The sequence below is a fragment of the Trichosurus vulpecula genome, chromosome 1, assembly GCF_011100635.1.
Source record: "Trichosurus vulpecula isolate mTriVul1 chromosome 1, mTriVul1.pri, whole genome shotgun sequence".
In the NCBI taxonomy this organism is placed as follows: Eukaryota; Metazoa; Chordata; class Mammalia; order Diprotodontia; family Phalangeridae; genus Trichosurus; species Trichosurus vulpecula.
The window spans coordinates 317,208,034-317,229,078 of NC_050573.1; positions in this window are offsets into that span (position 1 = coordinate 317,208,034).

Here is a 21,045-nt window from a genome sequence, read left to right on the forward strand (position 1 = left end):
GCCTGTGTATTTTTGTCTTCCAATTATGTAATTGTTTTCATCAGAGGATCTACTACTCTGAACAGTGTCTCTGTCATAAAAAATTCACTAGCCTCTATTAAACTTCTTGATTTTTTTCTTACAATCTCTAATTTCTGTTCTTATTTACAGACAGTCCTTGCTTTATGTAAGTGGACAATCTATGTAAAATATTTTTTTCCACAATGCAAATTTGACTGAAGATTTGGGGAAGGGAGGGGGAGAGGAAGACAGAAAGAGGGCCTCTTGGTGTGGAGAGAGTTGGGGACTACACAATAGGACCTCTGATAGGGAAACAAGCTGGAGGCACACTGGAGGGTGGAGCCAGTCATATCGGGGCATGGCTGGAAAGGAGAAGAAGAGTATGCAAAGAGCGGGGAAGAGGTGGGCAGAAACCTTGGGGTTGAACAGAAACACGAACAGGAGATGACAGCAACATGAAGTGGGGTTGGGGGCAGACACATAGTGTGGAGCTCAGCTTGAAGGAAGACAGACCTCACAGCTAGAGGGGTGGATATTTTGGTGGAGTCAGGCAAAGGTCTCCTCTCTCAGCACTAGAGGTCTCCAGCTAAGCCCCTGATCCTTCCCCTGAGCTGGTCTCTCCCAGCCTCAGAACTTAAGCTTTCACTTTGAGGGTTATGTTTGTTTCTTTTTCCCTTTGTTTGTTTTTGGTGGCAGCAGAAGGGAGAGCCAGAGCATAGTACAAAGTGGGTCTTTTTGGGATGCAGATTTCTTTCAGAAAATTTATGCAAAGTCAAATTTGCATTAGGCAAATTTAAGTTAAAAGAGAACTGTATATGATACTTTCATTTAATTCTTTGACTTAAAATATAATATTATTAATATTATATAATAATAAAAATAATCTAACCATTAGTTGTATTTTTTTTAAAGAAGTAATTTTCTTCCTTGTTAGATAATAAGATCCCCAGTCACTGGAAACATTTAAGCAGAGAGTAGATGATCACTAGTCTGAGATTTTGTAAAAGGATTTGGGCCTCTAAGATTCCTTTAAATATGAGTCCATTATTTTTTAACCCAAATACACATTTTTTTCCCCACAACTAAAAGTTTATAACTGATATTTTAAGTCAATAGTAGCTTGAATTCTCATGATTGTTTCCTAGAACTTTATTGTCTTTAGCCTGAGGATCTTGCAATAATACATGAACTACTTTATTTACAAAACCCTAAACATTTGACTTCATATTTCTGGGAAGGGATTGTTTTTGTTTCTTGGCTTTTTGGTGGGAAAAAAAAGGTGGGAGAGAAGTGGGGTGTTTGTACTGTCTAACTGGTTTCCAAAGATAAGCTTTGAAGAAAATTTTACTTATGTACAGCTACTAAAGCATATTTGGAATGAGAAAATTTACAAAATTTCCCTTAAGACTTTCAAGTTTTATCTTCATACCTTTCCAGTTTTCACTTCTCACTCTCCCTGAATTTCCTAATTCCAGAGGCAGCATTTCATTCACAGCCTAAACATCTCATATTGGAGGCATTCTCTGGCCTTTCCCTCTTTTTGTCTGGCTTCTTCCCATAACCAGTTTTAAAGAGGATGCCCAGACTAGCCATGTCTTTACTGGTCTCCAGGTTGCATTCCTAGGCTTTCTCTACATAGCTCCAAGCAGGTGCCTTCATTCCTTCATTCCCCCTTACTCCTTTCAGCTTCCTTTTTAGAATATAAGCTCCTTGAAAACAGGAATTATCTTTATTTCTGCTTGTTTCTTTATTCTGAGCACTTAGCACAGTGCTTGGCATATTTTACATGTTTAATAGTTGTTTTTTTTTCAACTTGGCTTGTGGACTCAGATGGTTGCCTTAGATTTATTTATTGCTAAGTTAAGTTGGTATTTCATTAGGAGTTTTGATTTTCACACTTTGTGAATACATAAAATTTTTGGATCATTGAGAAGAGATCTACAATAACAGACTCCTGAACTCATAAGAATGGACAGATTAACTATGTTTTTTTTTTCCTTGCTAGTCCAAAGACATACAGCCTAAATCCTACCTCATTGTCTTTATCACATCGATTCAAGTCATTCACTTAAATTTCCCATTCATGGTTATAGTTCCTATTAACATAACCTTGAGTTCTTGATCCACAGGAATCACATGTCTGTATGCATATGTAGGTATACATGTCTACCTGCATATGAATATATGAACATGCACATATTCATTTGTGCATATATGTATGTTCTAATAGATCACTTTTTCAAAACTTTAAAACCCTAACCATTTAGGTTATTGTACTTTCTCTCGATATGCCATATTGTAGAGTATAACTTTAATTCACAGAAAATTTTGTATTATTAAAAAATGCAGACCATGATGGATGATCTTTCATTTTCTAACCAATGAAATTCTATTTTTCATCTATTTAAATATGACTGCTTTCTTCGTATCTAGATACTTATTGAATTTGAGGAAATGTAGGTGTCTAAATTAAACAAACTGAAGATATCTAAAAATAGCTGTTTTGAACTGATGAGAATTTTCCTATAGTTACTTGATTTAAAGAAGGTGGAATAGATTTCCATCAAACTTTCTGAAAAATTTACTTCTGGGATGAAAGCAAGCATGATGAAGTTTTTAGCCCCAGAGGCATTCTGTAGCAAAGCTATAAGCCATGGAAAATAGGGCTTAAAGTCGAAGTGCCATCTTAGGGAACAGAGTAAAAATGAATTCCACCCTCCAACCTATATACACAAATAGTAATGCCACAAAAAAATGAAATGTTGTAAGAAAGGGACTTCATCTTACATTTTTTTTGTAGTTGGGATTTTTCTAAAGATCATTTCCTATATCAGAAAATAGCCTTCTCTCTGGAAAAGTCTTTTTTTTATAACAGAGATGATGATAATTATGACTGATGATGACAAGAACAACAACAATAATAATCAAAAATTTATTACTGTGCAAAATAAATGAAGCCAGAAATGGTGGATATTTTTGTGTTGTATTGAGGTATTTTCAAGTTGAATTTAGCCTTAATTCCAAATTATGATTTATTAAGGTATCTGACAGGTAAATAAAATATAGTCAGAGTAGGGGACATCAGACTATAACAAATCATCATAACTAAAGGTATTATCAAAAGAAATACAGCACAAAAATCTTATATTCATGTCATGCTTGCAGAAAGGCAGTTTTGTTCCAATTACTCTTTTCTAGAAAATATATGAAAGTTGTTTTAAGTACTCCACCTCTTTCTTTATAAAACTGTATATTTATTGAGTTAAATCTAAAAATATTGTATTTGCATAATTAAAATGACATGGAAAACTGAAGCAAAATGATGTGGAAATTACATCAATATAGTAGTTGTAGTAATAATACTGGGTATTAATACTGAGTAAGAATAATGCTGAGTAATAATAATGAGTCATTATTGACTATAACTACTAGCATTAATATAGTACTCTGGAAAACAGTACTGTGTAATGAACAGAAAGCTAGACTTGAAGTGAACAAGACTTTGGTTCAAATTCTACTTCTGATACTTGCAATCCAGAGAAAGAAATTTAATCTCCCTGGACAACAAAAAAGATGAATCAATAAATAAATGAATATAAAATAAAACAAAACTCACCTAAGACTTAATCAACTAAAACATGTACTTATTCAAATCTAGGTACAAGGTGTACCCCTACATTTTTTTAAATGATGAAAACTCCAAAACTCTGGGATAATAATTAGAATAACTGTAGTGATAATAATTTCTGATTATATAATGCTATACATTTACTAAATTCTTTCATATTCACTATCTGATACATTTGCCTATCAATAATCACCAAATTAGTTTTTTGGTTCCTTAAATCAATCAATTTTATCAAGCACCTACTATGTGCCACATATTTTACTAACAACTGAGGATATTAAAAAAAATGTAAAAGACGGTGTCTGATCTCCAATAGCTTACAATTTTCTTAAAATAGTTCCAAATTGATGACTTATTTATTAATAAATTGCTGCTATCCTTAGGTAGGTTTCTTAAGGAAAACAAGATACTGTTTTAATTGGTAAGTATTGGGAGTAAAATAGTGAGCAAAAATACTTAATCAACTTTAAAACGTACATAAACGCTTAATTCCTGCATCCTGAAAGTAGTTATCTGTGAAATAAACATATAATAAAGTCAATGGGTAAAAAAGGTAGACATTTGTAAATCAAACACTCCATGTGGTTCTATTGGCCCAATTATACCCACAAAAGCAGTGGATCCTTGTTTCAACAATCTGGCTAGCAGCTGTGGTGGGGGTGAAAGACCAACACAAGCCCAACAACAAGCACACTACCAGCATGCTGCAAAACCCAGGTTCTTTTGATCTGCTTGACTAAGGAAAGCAATGTTCAGGGGTTAACAAGCTTACTTTAATTCAGCATACAAATACCATTCAGTTAGTTACAGGGAAAAAGCCAGCACCCTGAACATCAGAGCAAATGCAAACAAATTACAAACATTGACAGACAGATCTTGTCTGATTCAAATCCCAGTACATAGTTACCAGAGTTTAACAACATCCCAGCATCTGGGTTTATGAGGTGGAGGGCTTTTAGCTACAGCTGCCCGGAGTCTCCACATCAGCACTCCACCAAGAGTGGCAGCCCTGAGCAAATAGCTCTGTCTTCTCTCCTTATAACATTTCAGACGTCATCAAACGTCATCTGCATGACCAGAACTTAGGCTCCTACAATTGGCTCTTGAGTTAACACCTCCCCTTAGTACCCTAGGAGCTTCACACCCACATAGGCTTAGCACCTAATAGGGGTTTGGGCCTGGGGCTTAGCACCTAGTAAGACTCAATGAAATACACTGAATTAATCAAAGGAAACACAAGCCAAACTCTTCAAGACCACTTGGTTGAACTGAGTGCTAAGAGTCCATTTTGTTTACCAACACAATCCTCTGAGTACATAGCTTCTACTTCTCACAGGGGTCTAGGTATATCACTGAGGGGTTGTGGTTTTTAATACTGAAGTGTTTGACTCCCCGCTGGTATGCTTCTAATTTTCCATTAAAATCACATTAACTCTATTAGCTTTTAGAAAGGGGCTATTGAGAAACCATAGCAAACAAAATTCCCCAAAACATGAAGATTATTCTTCACTAGCACACACAATGTCCTTGGGGAGACCTGGCTCATATTTAAAGTATAAATGTAGTAAGGCCCTCATGTCATGAACATGTGTTGCCAGTCACTACTTCATATCTCTTAAGCCTTGGAATCTCTTTCTCCCTTAGTGGAGGGCTCATAAAGTTACGGGTGTGTCTCAGTGATGAACGAGTCATTCTCTTGTTCCACAGTAATTCTTAGGCTGGTTAATCTGTTAGTCAGTTAGGTCTGAGTTATTGTTGGGCCAAACTGCTAGACTGCTACTGGATCAGAAGCTCCTCCATTGATCGGAGATGCTTTCCTACTGCTGCCATCTACCATAAAGCTTCTAGGCTTTGCTACCCACTTTGGTCAACAGTGAGACCTCTGATGAAAACTTTGCATCTTATGAGCTCATCAGTCAAATAGCTTTTAAATGCTCCTTCACTTAAGATCAGGATAGAATAAACAACAACAATAACCACAATAACAACAACAAAACAGAGGTAGTTATGTACTCATGGTATGTAAAGCTAGGTAGATTGGGCCAGTATCCATTCTTATTCTAATTCTAAGGACCAATTCAAATAAATTTTTGTTTCCTTATAGCCACAAAAGAAAGAAGCAAAGAGATACGTAGATTATCTTTTTTATATGAACATTCAATTTTGTCTCATTATCTCCTTAGTTATCAACTTCTGACATTACAGTAAATTTGAAAATTTTTCATCATTCTAGACTTCTGACCCCTGAGCTGCAGGTTTCTAGAAACTGGTTCCCCAAAGTTTTCAATTGCTTGGATTGGAAGAAGGCAGAGACTATCTAAACAAGCTAGGAAGACTATGACTCTTTTTGATAGTCCTCTTCCATATGCATTACGTGAATGTGAAAATCATAAATAGATGATAGATAAATGATAGATATAAATGATAGATATTTTGAGTATATGTTATCAATTTTCTTCTATGAAAAGGCCACTTATTACCATATTCTTGTAAATATACAGAAAAGATCAGCTGCAGAAAACAATGTACAGCATATTTAGCTCTATGTCTTTCTCATATGGAGTGATTTTTTTTGAAAAATAAAATAGTCTTTTAGAAAATTTCTAACTGGCATGGTTTGTTATGGTACTTCTTGGCAGTCAATGGCTATGACATATTATTTCATGTAGCATTTAAGCTTATGAAATTTTCGTATTTTTATTCTGTAAATTTCTAATGTCCATTCAAACTGAAGATATCTAAAAATAGCTGTTTTGAACTGATGAGAATTTCCCTATAGTTACTTGATTTAAAGAAGGTGGAATAGATTTCCATCAAACTTTCTGAAAAATTTACTTCTGGGATGAAAGCAAGCATGATGAAGTTTTTAGCCCCAGAGGCATTCTGTAGCAAAGCTATAAGCCATGGAAAATAGGGCTTAAAGTCGAAGTGCCATCTTAGGGAACAGAGTAAAAATGAATTCCACCCTCCAACCTATATACACAAATAGTAATGCCACAAAAAAATGAAACGTTGTAAGAAAGGGACTTCATCTTACATTTTTTTGTAGTTGGGATTTTTCTAAAGATCATTTCCTATATCAGAAAATAGCCTTCTCTCTGGAAAAGTTTTTTTTTTAAATAACAGAGGTGATGATAATTATGACTGATGATGACAAGAACAACAACAATAATAATTAAAAATTTATTACTGTGCAAAATAAATGAAGGCAGAAATGCTGGACATTTTTGTGTTGTATTGAGGTATTTTCAAATTGAATTGTCTTAATTCCAAATTATGATTCATTAAGGTATCTGACAGGTAAATAAAATATAGTCAGAGTAGGGGACATCAGACTATAACAAATCATCATAACTAAAGGTATTAGCAAAAGAAATATAGCACACAAATCTTATATTGGTATTTGACCTTCCAGTGAATAGCCCAAATTAATTTATTTAAATATTGACTGACTTCATACCTTTGCTGTCCAAAGGACTTTCAAAAGTCTTCTCTAGGACCACAGTAAGAAAACTATGATTCTGCAGTGTTCTGATTTCCTTATAGTCCAATTCTCACAGCCATACACTGCTATTAGTATACAGACCTTTGTCAGCAAGTTGATGTCTCTGATTTTTAGTATACTGTCCAGATTTGCCATAGCTTTCCTTCCAAGGAGAAAGGATCTTTTAATTTCATGACCGTAGTCACCATCTACAATGATCTTTGAGCCAAAGAATATAATAACTAACACTGTTTGCATTTATTCTTCTTTTATTTTCTAGGAAGTGATGGAAACAGTTGCCAAGTACTTAGGGTTTTCATTGTAAGTTTCAAGGTAGTTTTTATACTCTCCTCTTTCACCCTCATCAAGCGGCTTCTTAATTCCTCTTCACCTTCTGCCATCAGTGTTATCATATACATATCTGAGATTGTTGCCATTTCTTCCAGCGACATTAATTCCACCTTTTGATTCATCCAGTCTGGATTTTCACAAGATGTACTCTACATATAAGTTAAGTAAATAAGCTGACACTATTCAGCCTTTTTGTTTTCCTTTTTCCATCTTAAATCAATCAGTTGTTCCATGTTTGGTTCTAGCAGTTGCTTCTTAGTCCACATACAAACTCCTCAGCAGAAAAGTAAGATGATCTAGTACCTACCCCTTCATGTGTCTGAGTACTTGTCACATTTTGTTGTGATCCACAGAGTCAAAGACCTTAGTCTAGTCAACAATGTAGCAGAAATAGACATTTTTCAGGATTTCCCTTGCTTTCTTCATTACCTAGCAAATTTTGACAATTTGGTCTCTGGATCCTCTGCCTCTTGAGAAAACATCCTGCTCTTTTTGTATTTCTTGGTTCACATATTGCTAGAGCCAAGCTTGCAGAATCTCAACCATAACCTTGCTGGCATGTGAAATGGGTGCAATTATTTAACAATTTGAACATTCCTTGGCATTGTCCTTCTTTAGGATTATGTTAACTGATCTTTTACAATCCAGTGGCCACTCTTGATTTTTTCCTAATTTGATGGCTTACTGAGTAAAGCACTTTAGCAGCAGCATCTTTTAGGATTTTAAATACTGCAGCTGAAATTCTATCACCTTCACTATACTTATTTTTACCAATGCTTCAGGAGTCCGCTTGACTTAGATCTCTAGGATGTCTAGATCTAGATCAGCCATTGCACCATTGTGGTTATCAGTGATGTTAAGACCTTTCTTGAATAGTGTGTGTGTAGTGTGTGTGTGTGTGTGTGTGTGTGTGTGTGTGTGTGCATGTGTGTGGTGTGTAGTCTTGTTCTCTTCTGTATATTTTAAGTCCCTACCATTTCTTTGTCTTTTATCATGCCCATTTTTGCATGAGACATTCCTTTGATAACTCTAATTTTCTAAAAGATATTACAGAATAGTCTACATCTTTACAATGACAGAATAGACCAAAAAGTCAAGAGAATGAAAGGTTCCATTATTTTTATTATTTATCAGCTTTGTGCCTGAGAGAGAATCAGTGTTTGTGAGAGTTTGAGAGAAAAGACACTCTAGAATAGAGATTCTTGTCTCTCTGAAGGGAAAGACTGAAAAGAAGCTGACATGTAGAAGAGCTAGCAACCTCAATCATATCCCTATTCCCAGATTATAACACTAGAGATTCAGGAAATTTCCCCTTGGCTGCTATTTGAGACTCTGTCCTGGTTGAATTTTATCTCTTGTGTTTCCTTCATATTTTCTGGCATATTCTCTTGTATATACTTTCTCTAATTTATGTTTGTTGAGTGTTTGAATAAATAAGTTTATTGGTATTTGTTATGTTGATTCATTGGGGTACTGTTCTTTGGTGTGGACTCAAGTCTTGGATATATGATTTGGGTCATTCCTTCACTGTTAGGTGATAGTTATCAAGAATACACCTTGGATCTAAAACTTATTTTCCCTAGACTAACAATATTTAAAGAAACAGATAGATATAATGCCAGCCTGGTAAGTACTGTCTTTAAGGGGAGCAGAATGGCTAACCTCTGGCCTCAACCTAATACTCCCTCTCCTAACAATATTCACAGTCTCCCTTGGAAAGAGTGGGCAGAGGATAGAGATATTTATTCTTGCCTCCCTGTGAGCAACATTCAGAAAGTTTGATGTGGACATACATAGCCTACATGAAAAAAAAAAAAACCCACAGATAAGAATACATCAATCTATAGATAGATAGATAGATAGATAGATAGATAGATAGATAGAAAGACAGATAGATCTTTTATCTACTGGAAAACCAGATTATAAGATCTACAGTATAGTCAATTCAGAAAATTCCCATCCTCTGCGCATAAGGTTGGGGCTCAGGAAGCAATATCCTTGAATTCCCCTCTAAGACTGTGTGCAAACACAGGTCTCCTTTAGACTTATGTTTTTCCTTTCTGAGTACTTTGCAGAATGAAAGAAAGAAGAGAAGAAGGAAATCAACATTACATCCTCTGCCCATTTGCTGAACACTGTAAACTAAGCAGTGAATTATCAAGAGCTCAGAGTTTCCTCCAAAGTGCAATTTGTGCTCTAGAGCTAATGCCTAAGAGCTTATTCACTTATCTTCACTCAGCTGATGCAAAGGAACAAGACACTACCATTTCTATAGGGAAAAATTCTTTCCCTAAGCAAAAGCATAAAATATATATTTTTTACAATTCCTTTCAAAATCCTGTTCTCTGAATCTTTTGATATTATTATCCTTTCTTAAGGCTTAAATATATTCCCCTTAAAAATATAGAACTATTTATAATGTCAATTTCTCGGCTAAAGTAAACCTCCTTTTCCATAGTTAAGAATGATTTCAAATAAATCATCTCATCAGGGAGCAATAATATCACTGCAATTATTTTTTGAAGTGGATATCATGTTCTTATCTGGGATCTAGAGTCTACTTGGTATTGCTGTAATGTATTGTCTACAGTTAATTTATTGGAATGCCAGAACACGTTAACCTTATATCCTTTGTGTAGGATAAAAACTTTGTTTAAGAGGGGAACAATATAACATCCTATGGCACAGAAAGATACAAAAGAAAGAGGTCTTTGTCCACACCCATGCTAGGTTTCAGTACATGGTGACACAGATATCATATCTTATTTTTTACTTTACCCAGAAGATATCAATACACATTTCAGCACCAACTTTTTGTTACAGGATTGATACTCAAGATGTTACACAATGCATACAACTGTGAAGTATTTTCCTTATATGATGTCATCAGAACAGACAAAAAGGCAGTGAGATGTAACCCAAGGTTAACATTTTATAGAAAATTCACAACCTTTTAAAAGAAGCATTGGATAGAAAATATTGAGAATACTCCAAAAGGATTTATGCAAGTATATATGCATATATTGTACATATATGTGGATATATACATATTTATATTAATATATGTGTCTATTGTATCCATAATTGAAAATTTATCTCACAAATGTTAATTTAAAAAGTAGAAAGCAAACTGACGGTAAGTTAGAAAACTTCTTAAAACAAAATGTAAAGTTACATACCTCTCCCTGCAAACACAAGCACATGTGTATATTCAAAGAGATAAAGATTATTTCTGATCCTATGCCACATACCATAAATATAAACTCATAAATGAAAGTTACCTTAACTAATCCAGGCTCCTCAAATTTCATCCAGTGGTATTTTGGATTATTCCAATAATTATTTCATTCATACAGAGATATATTAAATTTATAGTTAAGAAAATTTCCTATTTTGGTACATCACCACAAAGTTAATTATTTTCATAATAGTTATGCTACTACTATAATAAATATAAAAAACTAAGATTTTTAATTTATGAGTACATGCTTTAAAAATTAGCCAATAACAGTGATATGACCACAATAGATGTATGTATATACATATACTCACGCATATATGTATACATATACACATACATACACATATATAATGAAACAACATTGATAGATGTCAACAACCAGTTGTAATTTTACAGGAAGGCAGAGGAGCATGCCTACTACTACCTTTAGGCAGAGAAGTGGTAGATTGGAGATGGGCAAAAAGAAAGAGGTTTTCAGAAATGACCTCTGTGGTTATTTGTTTTGCTTTACTATAATGATGATAATGATAATAATAGTATTAAATTGGGGGATATTCTATTATGGGGTGGAAAATGGTCATCATTATCCAGTGAAAGGGATGTTAAAAACAGCATCAAAATCATAATAAAATAAAAATAAAATAAGCTATTTAATAAATTATTTCTGGATTGGAACCAATATTGATAGAAGTTAAATGGTCCTTTAAAAATGTGCATCTTGACTTTTCTAATGCCTAGCATACAGTATACACTTAGTAAAATTAGCTGAATTAAGAATTTTTTAAAAATATACAAAACCTTTGATGAAGGTGTCTTACTATTTGATGGGGAAAAACCCAAAATCTTACAATCATCTCTTTTAAAAGCAGATGACTTTTGTTTCTCATGTTCATAATTAATGGATATAAAGTTTCTTTATTGATTAGACTGTATCATCTTAATTTTTTATACAATTCTAAGTCACATGATTAGCAAAATCTTGATTTTCTCTTTCTCTCCTTCCATCATGAACTTATTTCACAATAAAGAGATGCACTGATGTTTCTTATAAGGTTCAGCATTTGACTATTTGACAAAGTGATCCTATGATTCACCAATTTAAAAGGTTACTTTTGTACATTCCCCCCTAGCCCTGAATTGCTTAAATGTCAGACTCTTGAGTTGAAACTCCCTTCACCAATGCAAACGAGAAGCCTGATTAACTTAAATAGTCTTAAAGGATATTCTAGAGAACTGTATATTAAATGGTATGCTTATCATCCCATAGTCAGTATATACAATGGGCAAAATTTGAGCCTAAATCTTTCTAACTGAAAGGCAGGCTGTCTACTATACCATATTGCTTACTATGTTAGTACAATTTTTGATATTTTAGTATTTGTAGAAATAAACATGTAGAAGTGACTATACTTCAGTCAACTTCATTAGGTCCTCTAAAAGACACAATTGTGCTACACAGTAACAATCAGCATGTATAACATCCCCAGTTAAGATGACATGTAACTGGGTCATGGACTAAGGTAAAGTTTAGTTTTGTACTATACATCAGTAGTTCTGCCGAACAAGTTAATAATTTACATTTTATTTTATAGCAATATTATTTTTCAATTAAAAAAGGTGACTATGCAATATGCATTTATATTCCGGAAATGTGCTTGTGACAGGTAAGTCTTATTTATTCTTCAAACATCAAAGCTGGGCCATGCAAAGGAGGCAGTGTCAAAATGGCTGATTAAAGGCAGGGACTTGCCTGACCTCTCCCCCAAATACCTTTAAAATGACTCTAAATAAATTCTAGATCAGCAGAACCCATAAAAATTGAGTGAAAGAAATTTCCAGCCCAAGAAACTTGGAAGGTCAGCAGGAAACATCTGTTGCAACAGACTACACCACAGCAAACCAAGAGCAGGCCTCAGGGTGACTGAATTAGTGGCAGTAGTGATGGTTTCCCTATTTCTCAGCCCACAGATGCCCAAGACAACTTAGAAGGTCAACAGAAAAGGTCTGTTGTACCTTTCCTGAGAACAGGCCAGCACAACCCTGACCACAGCAAACCAGGAGCAGGCCTTGGGAGTGACTGAATCAGTAGGAGCAGCATCTGTGGCTACTTCCAGAGTTCTTAGCTAATAGATGGTAAGAGAGGCAAAGGAGATTACAGCAGTCTTTTTTCTAGCACTGAGGCAGGACTCTGCTGCTTTGTCCGTACTCAGATCTGAGTCAGAGACCTGGGTGGCAGTCCCAGGGCAAGGAGGACCATTAGCATAGTAGAGCTTATCAACACAGAGGATGGGGGACCCTCCCCACAGTTCCAGGGAAGAAAAGAGTGGTTGTACTCAATCACAGGCTAGAGTACAAGCCAAAAGAGTTGCAAACACCTCTCCTTAGATGATACTGTATTGGAAGAACTGAAAACTCATATGTCCCTAGAAGTGTCTCTGAAAACAACTGCACAAAGCCCCTGAAGCTTGGGACAGTGAGCCCTCCACCCTGGAAGTAGTGCCCTACTTTAACAAAAGTAATAGGCTGGGAAAATGAGCAAACAATGAAGACAACTGGTTATAGAAAGTTAATATGGTGACAAGAAAGATCAAAACACACACTCAGAAGAGGACAACAAGGTCAAAGCTCCAAAGCATCCAAAAAAATTATGAATTGATCTTAGGCCATCATGGAAGAGCTCAAAAAGTATTTTCGAAATCATGTAAGAGAGGTAAAGGAAAAATTGGGAAGAGAAACGAGTGATGTGAGAAAATCATGAAAAAAAATGTCAAAATCTTGGTAAAGGAGACCCCAAAATACTGAAGAAAATAACACCTTAAAAAACAGACTAGGCCAAGTGGTAAAAAAGGTCCAAAAAGCCAATGAGGAGAAGAATGCCTTAAGAAGCAGAATTGGTCAAATGGCAAAGGAGATCTAAAAGCTCACTGAAGAATATAATTCCTTAAAAAATTGGAATGGAGCAAATGGAAGCTAATGACTCTGAGAAATCAAGAAACAATAAACCAAAACCAAAAGAATGAAGAAAAAAATGGAAGACAATGTGAAATAACTCATTGGAAAAATGTTTAACCTGGAAAATAGCCCCAGGAGAGAGAATTTAAAAATTATTGACTACCTGAAAGCCATGACCAAAAAAAGAGCCTAGACATCATCTTTCAAGAAACTCTTCAAGAAAACTTCTCTGATATTCTAGAACCAGAGGGTAAAATAAAAATTAAAAGAAAAAAAATTAAAATTAAAAATTCAATGCTCTTTCTACTATGTAATTCTTTGCTAACCATTGTTTTATACATGTCAGTAAGAAAAATGAAATCACCTCTTTCAATAATTTAAACTATTGCCTATTAATCCTATTCTGACATTGTGAAATTATACTCTGTTTTGCTCATTTTTCATTAATTACAGGCTTATTTTCTCAACATTGTCACATGAATTTCATGGGAGAAACATATTCTTATTCCTGATATTTTTTCTATTTTGTATGTCTCAGTTTATATACCAACAACCTAAGTCCATTTATTTTCATAAGGACTGTTTGAAATATTTTTATACATAGAATTGATAACTTACTCTATATTGAAATGATTTTAACTTCTGGCTTATGCAATTTTAGAAGCTTTCAAAGTTTACTTGCAAATAAGACATATTCATCTCATGTCTCCAAAAGAAAACAGGCAGCAGAACAGGTCATTGCTCTGGAGGCAAGATGTCAAGGACTAGACAATCCCGCTAGACATATACCTAATGAAAAGTAATTTGAATTCAGCATACAATAGCTACCAGCAAAACTAATGTTGCATTATTCAGAATCTGACATACTTCTTCATTTAATTGATAAGTGAGAAATTATGATGCTTGCTTCATTCTTTAACTCATGTTTCTCTGTTCTAGAACTAATTGACCATAGCAGAAATGACAACTTTAGATAGGAAAGAAAAAAAAGTAAGTTCATACAATTTCCTGGAACCCATCTACAATACTTCATCCACAGTTTTGAAGACCTCAAGAGTCAGCTCCCATTACCATAGTTCCATGGTAATCACTTACAAGTGACCATGCTACCCTCACAATATTGGTGTAATTATAAAACCATTCCCAATCAGTAACTAAATTTCTGACAATATCAGATCTTCCAAGTTTTTTTTAAACTTAAAAAGTGAACATGTTTACTTTCTAAACTAACTTATAAATATTACGTAGTGCAAATGAACCACTATGGATCTGATTTAGTATTCAAGTATGCTATTAATTGCTATTCTGTTGAAAATTCTGAATCTATAGACCAAACTAAATGGATAAAGCTATACAACTATATCAGTATAGAAACATTAAATTACATGATATCAAAGCCTCTGGTAATGTGCATAAAACAAAATCGGTCAGTTCTCAAGATATAAATGAGTGAATATTACTGCAGTTCCAATGAAAATTGTTTGAAATTTGGAATCCTTTTTTCCTCTATAGAATTAGTCACATACGGTTAGATTGTCAGGCTGTTCTTTAGAAGTCCATTTAATCTCTAATGTGCCTGAAGTAAAGAACTATACTAATAGAATAGCTCTAGAGAAACTAAAAACCATGTGTAACAAATGGAAAATACCTTTAAGAGTTCAAATTTAAGGCATGAAAAACAGTTCTGTAATAGCACTGGCAAAAGCAATTTTATTTTTCTCCCCTTTTCAGATCAATGAACTTGAAACTTTTTGATCATGCATCCCTTTTTAGTTAAAAAAAAACATACTCATCATGTAGACATTTACTTATTTGTAATTTGTAAAGATATTACTTTGGCTTGAAATAAAGTTCCTTATTAAACTTACATGACATATTTTTAAAAGATGAAATGAAATTTGATACTAAAGTCAATACAGAATCACTTGATATTCATGGGTAGGGGAATCACATCTGCACTGTAGAAAAATCACTTTGGGAGCAGTGTGGCAGATGGTTTGGAGTTGGAAGAGACAACGCAGGTAGAATCAATTAATAGGCTTTCGAGATAGTTAATGTAAGAGTCAAGAAGAGGTCAAAATACAGTCATTGCTATGGAAGTAGACAGAAGGCAGCAAATGTGTAATGTATTGTAAGATCTGACAACTGATTGACTATATAGGATTGAAAGTTGCCAATGAGATTTTGAGCCTGAGTGATTAGGAAGTATGGTAATAATAAGGAATTTGGGGGAAAGTATGGCTTTAGCATTAATAAAAGTGAGACCTGTGATAAAGACCACAACGTAATCCGAACAAAGCTGTCAATAAGATAAAGAAATCCTTTTTATATCTCACCAACTGATATGCTATCCCAATCATCGCACAGGATGTTCCACATTTTCTTCTCTCCTCTAACCTTCCGTGGCCCCTCCTTTCCCACCACTACAGCTCAGAGAGAACTATAACTCCTACTTCACTGAAAAGAAAATTAAGACCATTTGCCAATAGCTCTCACTTCTACCCTATCCCACATCTCATATCATTTAAATGCCTTCCACTCCTATGTTCTTTATCCCATCTCACATAAGGACATTGTCTTTCTCCTTAACAAGGTACATTCTTCTTAATGTACAAGCAATTATTTTCCTCTCTGTCTTCTTCAGGATTTTGTCCTCTCTTTAATCCCTACTCTCTCACTTATCTTCAATCTCTCAATGACTATTCATTGCTTTTCTTTTCTTTTTTTTATTTTAATTAATTTTTTTTTATTTTCAACATTCACTTCCATAACATTTCGACTTCCAAATTTTCTCCCCCCACCACAAGACAGTGTACAATTTGATATAGGCTCTACATATACATTAATATTGAACCTATTTTCACATTAGTCCTGTTGCAAAGAAGACTTAGAGCCAATGGGAGGAACCAGGAGAAAGAAGAAACAAAGAGGGAGGGAGGAAGGGAGAGAGAGAGAGAAAGAGAGAGAGGGAGGGAAAGAGATAGGGAGAGCACAGATACTCTGCTTCCATCTGCATTCAGACTCCATAGTTCTTTTTCTGAATGTGGACAGCATTTTCCACAATGATTCCTTTGGAGTTGTCTTGGATCCTTGCATTGCTAAGAAGAGAGAAGTCTATCAAAGTTAGTCATCTCACATTGTGGCTATATTGTGGCTATTACTGCATACAATGTTCTCTTGTTTCTACTCACTTCACTCAACATCAGTTCATTAAAGCCTTTCCAGGTTTTTTTCTGAAGTTTGCCTACTCTTCGTTTCTTATAACACAATAGTATTCTATTACATTCATATACCACAACTTGTTCAACCATTCCCAAACTCATGAGCATCCACTCAATTTCCAATTCTTGGCTACCACAGAAAGAGCTGCTATAAATATTTTTGTGTATGTGGTTCCTTTTCCTTTTTATGATATCTTTGGGATACAGATGTAGTAATGGTATTGCTGAATCAAAGGTATGCCATATGCACAATTTTATAACTACTTGGGCATAGTTTCAAAATTGCTCTGCAGAATGGTTGGATCAGTTCACAACTCCATCAAAAATGAATTAGTCTTGCAATTTACCAATTTATCCTCCAACATTTATCATTTTCTTATTCTGTCATATTAGACAATCTGATAGGTGTGATGTGGTTTTAATTTGCATTTCTCTAATCAACAGTGATTTAGAGCATTTTTGTGTGATAATAGATAGATTTAATTTCTTCATCTGAAAACTATTTGTTTATATCCTTTGACCATTTATTAATTGGGGAATGACTTGTATTCTTATAAGTCTTACTCAGTTCTCTATATATTTGAGAATGGAAGTAAAATTGTTTCCCAGCTTTCTGTTTTCCTTCTAATCTTGATTGAATTGGCATTTTTGTGTAAAATTTTTGTAATTTAATGTAATCAAAGTTATACATTTTTGCATTTCATAATATTCTCTGTCTCTCATTTGGTCACAGATTCTTCCCGTCTCCATAGATCTGACAGGTAAACTATTCCTTCCTCTCCTAATTTGTATAGGATATCACCTGATATCTCTAAATCATGTACAAATTTTGATCTTATGCTGAATTATGGTGTAAGATATTGGTCCCTGCCTTGTTTATGCCATACTATTTTCTAGTTTTCACAGTAGTTTTTGTCAAAGAGTTAGTTCTAATCCTAGAAGTTGAAGTCTTTGGGTTTATCAAACAGTAGATTACTGTAGTCATTGACTACAGTATCTTGTGTACCTAATTGATTGCACTGATTCACCCCTCTATTTCAGAGTCAGTACCAATAATTTTGATGATTGCTACTTTATAATATTGTTTTAGATCTAGTAAGGCAAGGCTATCTTCCTATGTTTTTTTTTTTCATTAATGCCCTTGATATTCTTCACTTTTTGTTCTTCCAGATGAATTTTGTTACTGTTTTTTCTAGTTCTATAAAATATTTTGGTAGTTTGATTAATATGGCACTGAATAAGTAAATTAATCTAGGTAGAATTGTCATTTTTATTATATTAGCCTAGCCATGAGTAATTAATATCTTTACATTTATTTAGATCTTATGTTATTTGTGTGAAAAGCATTTTGTAATTATGTTCATATAGTTCTTGGTTTTTCTTAGCAAATAGGCTCCCAAATATTTAATATTGCATACAGCTATTTTAAATGGGATTTCTCTTTCTATCCCTTGCTGCTAGACTTTGTTAGTAATATGTAGACATGGTGATGATTTATATTATTAGAGTATATTCTGCAACTGTGGTAAAATCGTAAGTTATTTCAAGCAGTTGTTAGTTGATTCTCTAGGATTCTCTAAGTATACCATCTTATCATCTACGAAGAGTGATACTTTTGTTTCCTTATTGCGCAATCTAATTCCTTCATTTTTTCTTCACTTATTGCTAAGGGGGCAACATTTCTATTGCTGTATTAAATAATATTGATGATAATGGACATCATTGTTTCACCATGGATCTTGTTGGGAAAGCTTGTAGTTCATCTCCATTACATATCATACTTGATGATGGTTTTATAGATACTAATTATGATTTTAAGGAAAACTCTATTTATTCCAAAGCTCTCTAGTGTTTTAAATAGGAACGGGTGTTATATTTTGTCAAAAGGTTTTGCTGCATCTGTTGAGATAATCTTATGATTTCTGTTAGTTTTCTTATTGATATGGTCAGTTATGCTAATAATTTTTCCTGAATTCCTGGTATAGACCTCCTATGCCATAATGCATTATTCTGGGGATAAATTGCTGTAATTTCTTTACTAATATTTTTATTTTACATTTTTGAATTATTATTCACTAGGGAAATTGATCTATAATATTCTTTCCCTGTTTTGGCTCTTTCTGGGTTAGGTCTTGGCACCATGTTTGTGTCATAAAAAGAATTTGGTAGCACTATTTATTTTGCTATTTCCAAAATATTTTATTAAGTATTGGAATTAATTGTTTCTTAAAGCTTTGGTAGAATTCACATTAAATTGATCTGGCTCTGGAGAATTTTTTTATTAGTGAGTTCAATTTCTTTTTTTCAAAAATGGGGTTATTTAAGCATTTTATTTCCTCTTCTGTTCATCTGCACAATTTATATTTTTTGTAAATATTCATCCATTTCATTTAGATTTCAGATTTATTGGAATACAGATGGGCAAAATAGCTCCTAATTGTTGTTTTAATTTCCTCTTCATTGGTAGTGAATTCACTGTTTTCATTTCTGATAATGGTAATTTGGTTTTCTTTTATTAAAATCAAATTAACAAAAGACCTATTTTATTGCTTTTTCCACAAATAAGCTATTATTTATATTTATTAGTTCAATATTTTTTCACTTTCAATTTTATTAGTCTCAGTTTGATTACAGAATTTTCAATTTGGTACTTAACAAAGAATTTTAAGTTTTTTCTTCCTATAGATTTTTTTTTAATTTATATACCCAATTCATTGGTCTCCTCTTTCTGTTTTATTCATGTAAGCTTTTAAAGGTATAAAGTTTCCCCTAAGAACTACTTTGGCTTCATTCCATAAGTTTTGGTACTATGTCTCATTATTTTCTTTCTTGTTGATGAAATTATTGATTGTTTCTATGATTTGTTGTTTGACACACTCATTCTTTAGGATTAGATTATTTAGTTTCCAATTAATTTTTGTCTGTCTTTCCATCGCCATTTACTACATGCAATTTTTATTGTATCATGATCTGAAAAAGCTGCATTGACTATTTCTGACTATCTTTTTCTGATTATGAGGTTTTTATGCCCTAGTACATGGGCAATTTTTGTTTAGGTGTCATGTACCACTGGGAAAAAGTTATATTCTTTTCTATCCCCATTCAATGTTCTCCAGAGGTCTATCATATCTAAATTTTCCTTTTTTTTTTTCTAGGCCAAGTTCCTTTTTTCCCACATTTCTTTTATTTAATATATTTAGTTTTCAGCATTGATTTTCACAAGAGTTTGAATTACAAATTTTCTCCCCATTTCTGCCCTCCCCCCCATTCCAAGATGGCATATATTCTGGTTGCCCTGTTCCCCAGTCAGCCCTTCCTTCTGTTACCCCACTCCCCTCCCATCCGCTTTTCCCTTTCTTTCTTGTAGGGCAAGATAAATTTCTACACCCCATTGCCTGTGTATCTTATTTTCTAGTTGCATGCAAATTTTTTTTTTTGTTTTTTAACATCTGTTTTTAAAACTTTGAGTTCCAAATTCTCTATCCTCTTCCCTTCCCACCCAGCCTCCCTAAGAAGTCAAGCAATTCAACATAGGCCACATGCGTGTCATTATGTATAACCCTTCCACAATACTCATGTTGTGAAAGACTCACTATGTTTTATTCCTTCCTAACCTATCCCCCTTTATTGAATTTTCTCCCTTGACCCTGTCCCCTTTCAAAAGCAATTGTTTTTGATTGCATCAACCCACATCTGCCCTCCCTTCTATCATCCCCCATTTTTATCTTCTTTATCTTCCTTTTTTCCTGTGGGGTAAGTTACCCAATTAAGTATGTATGGTATTCCCTCCTCAGGTCAAATCTGATGAGAGCAAGATTCACTCATTCCCCCTCACCTGACTTCTCTTTCCTTCCTACAGAACTGCTTTTTCTTGCCACTTTTATGCAAAATAATTTACACCATTCCATCTCTCCTTATCTCCCTCTCTCAATATATTCCTCTCTCATCCCTTAATTTGATTTTATTTCTTTTAGATATCTTCCCTTCATCTTCAACCCACCCTGTGCCCTCTCTCTCTCTCTCTCTCTCTCTCTCTATATATATATATATATACATACATACATATATACATACATACACACTCATATATACATATGTATACATAAACATATATATATAATGTGTGTATATATATGTGTGTGTGTGTGTATATGTATATGTATATATA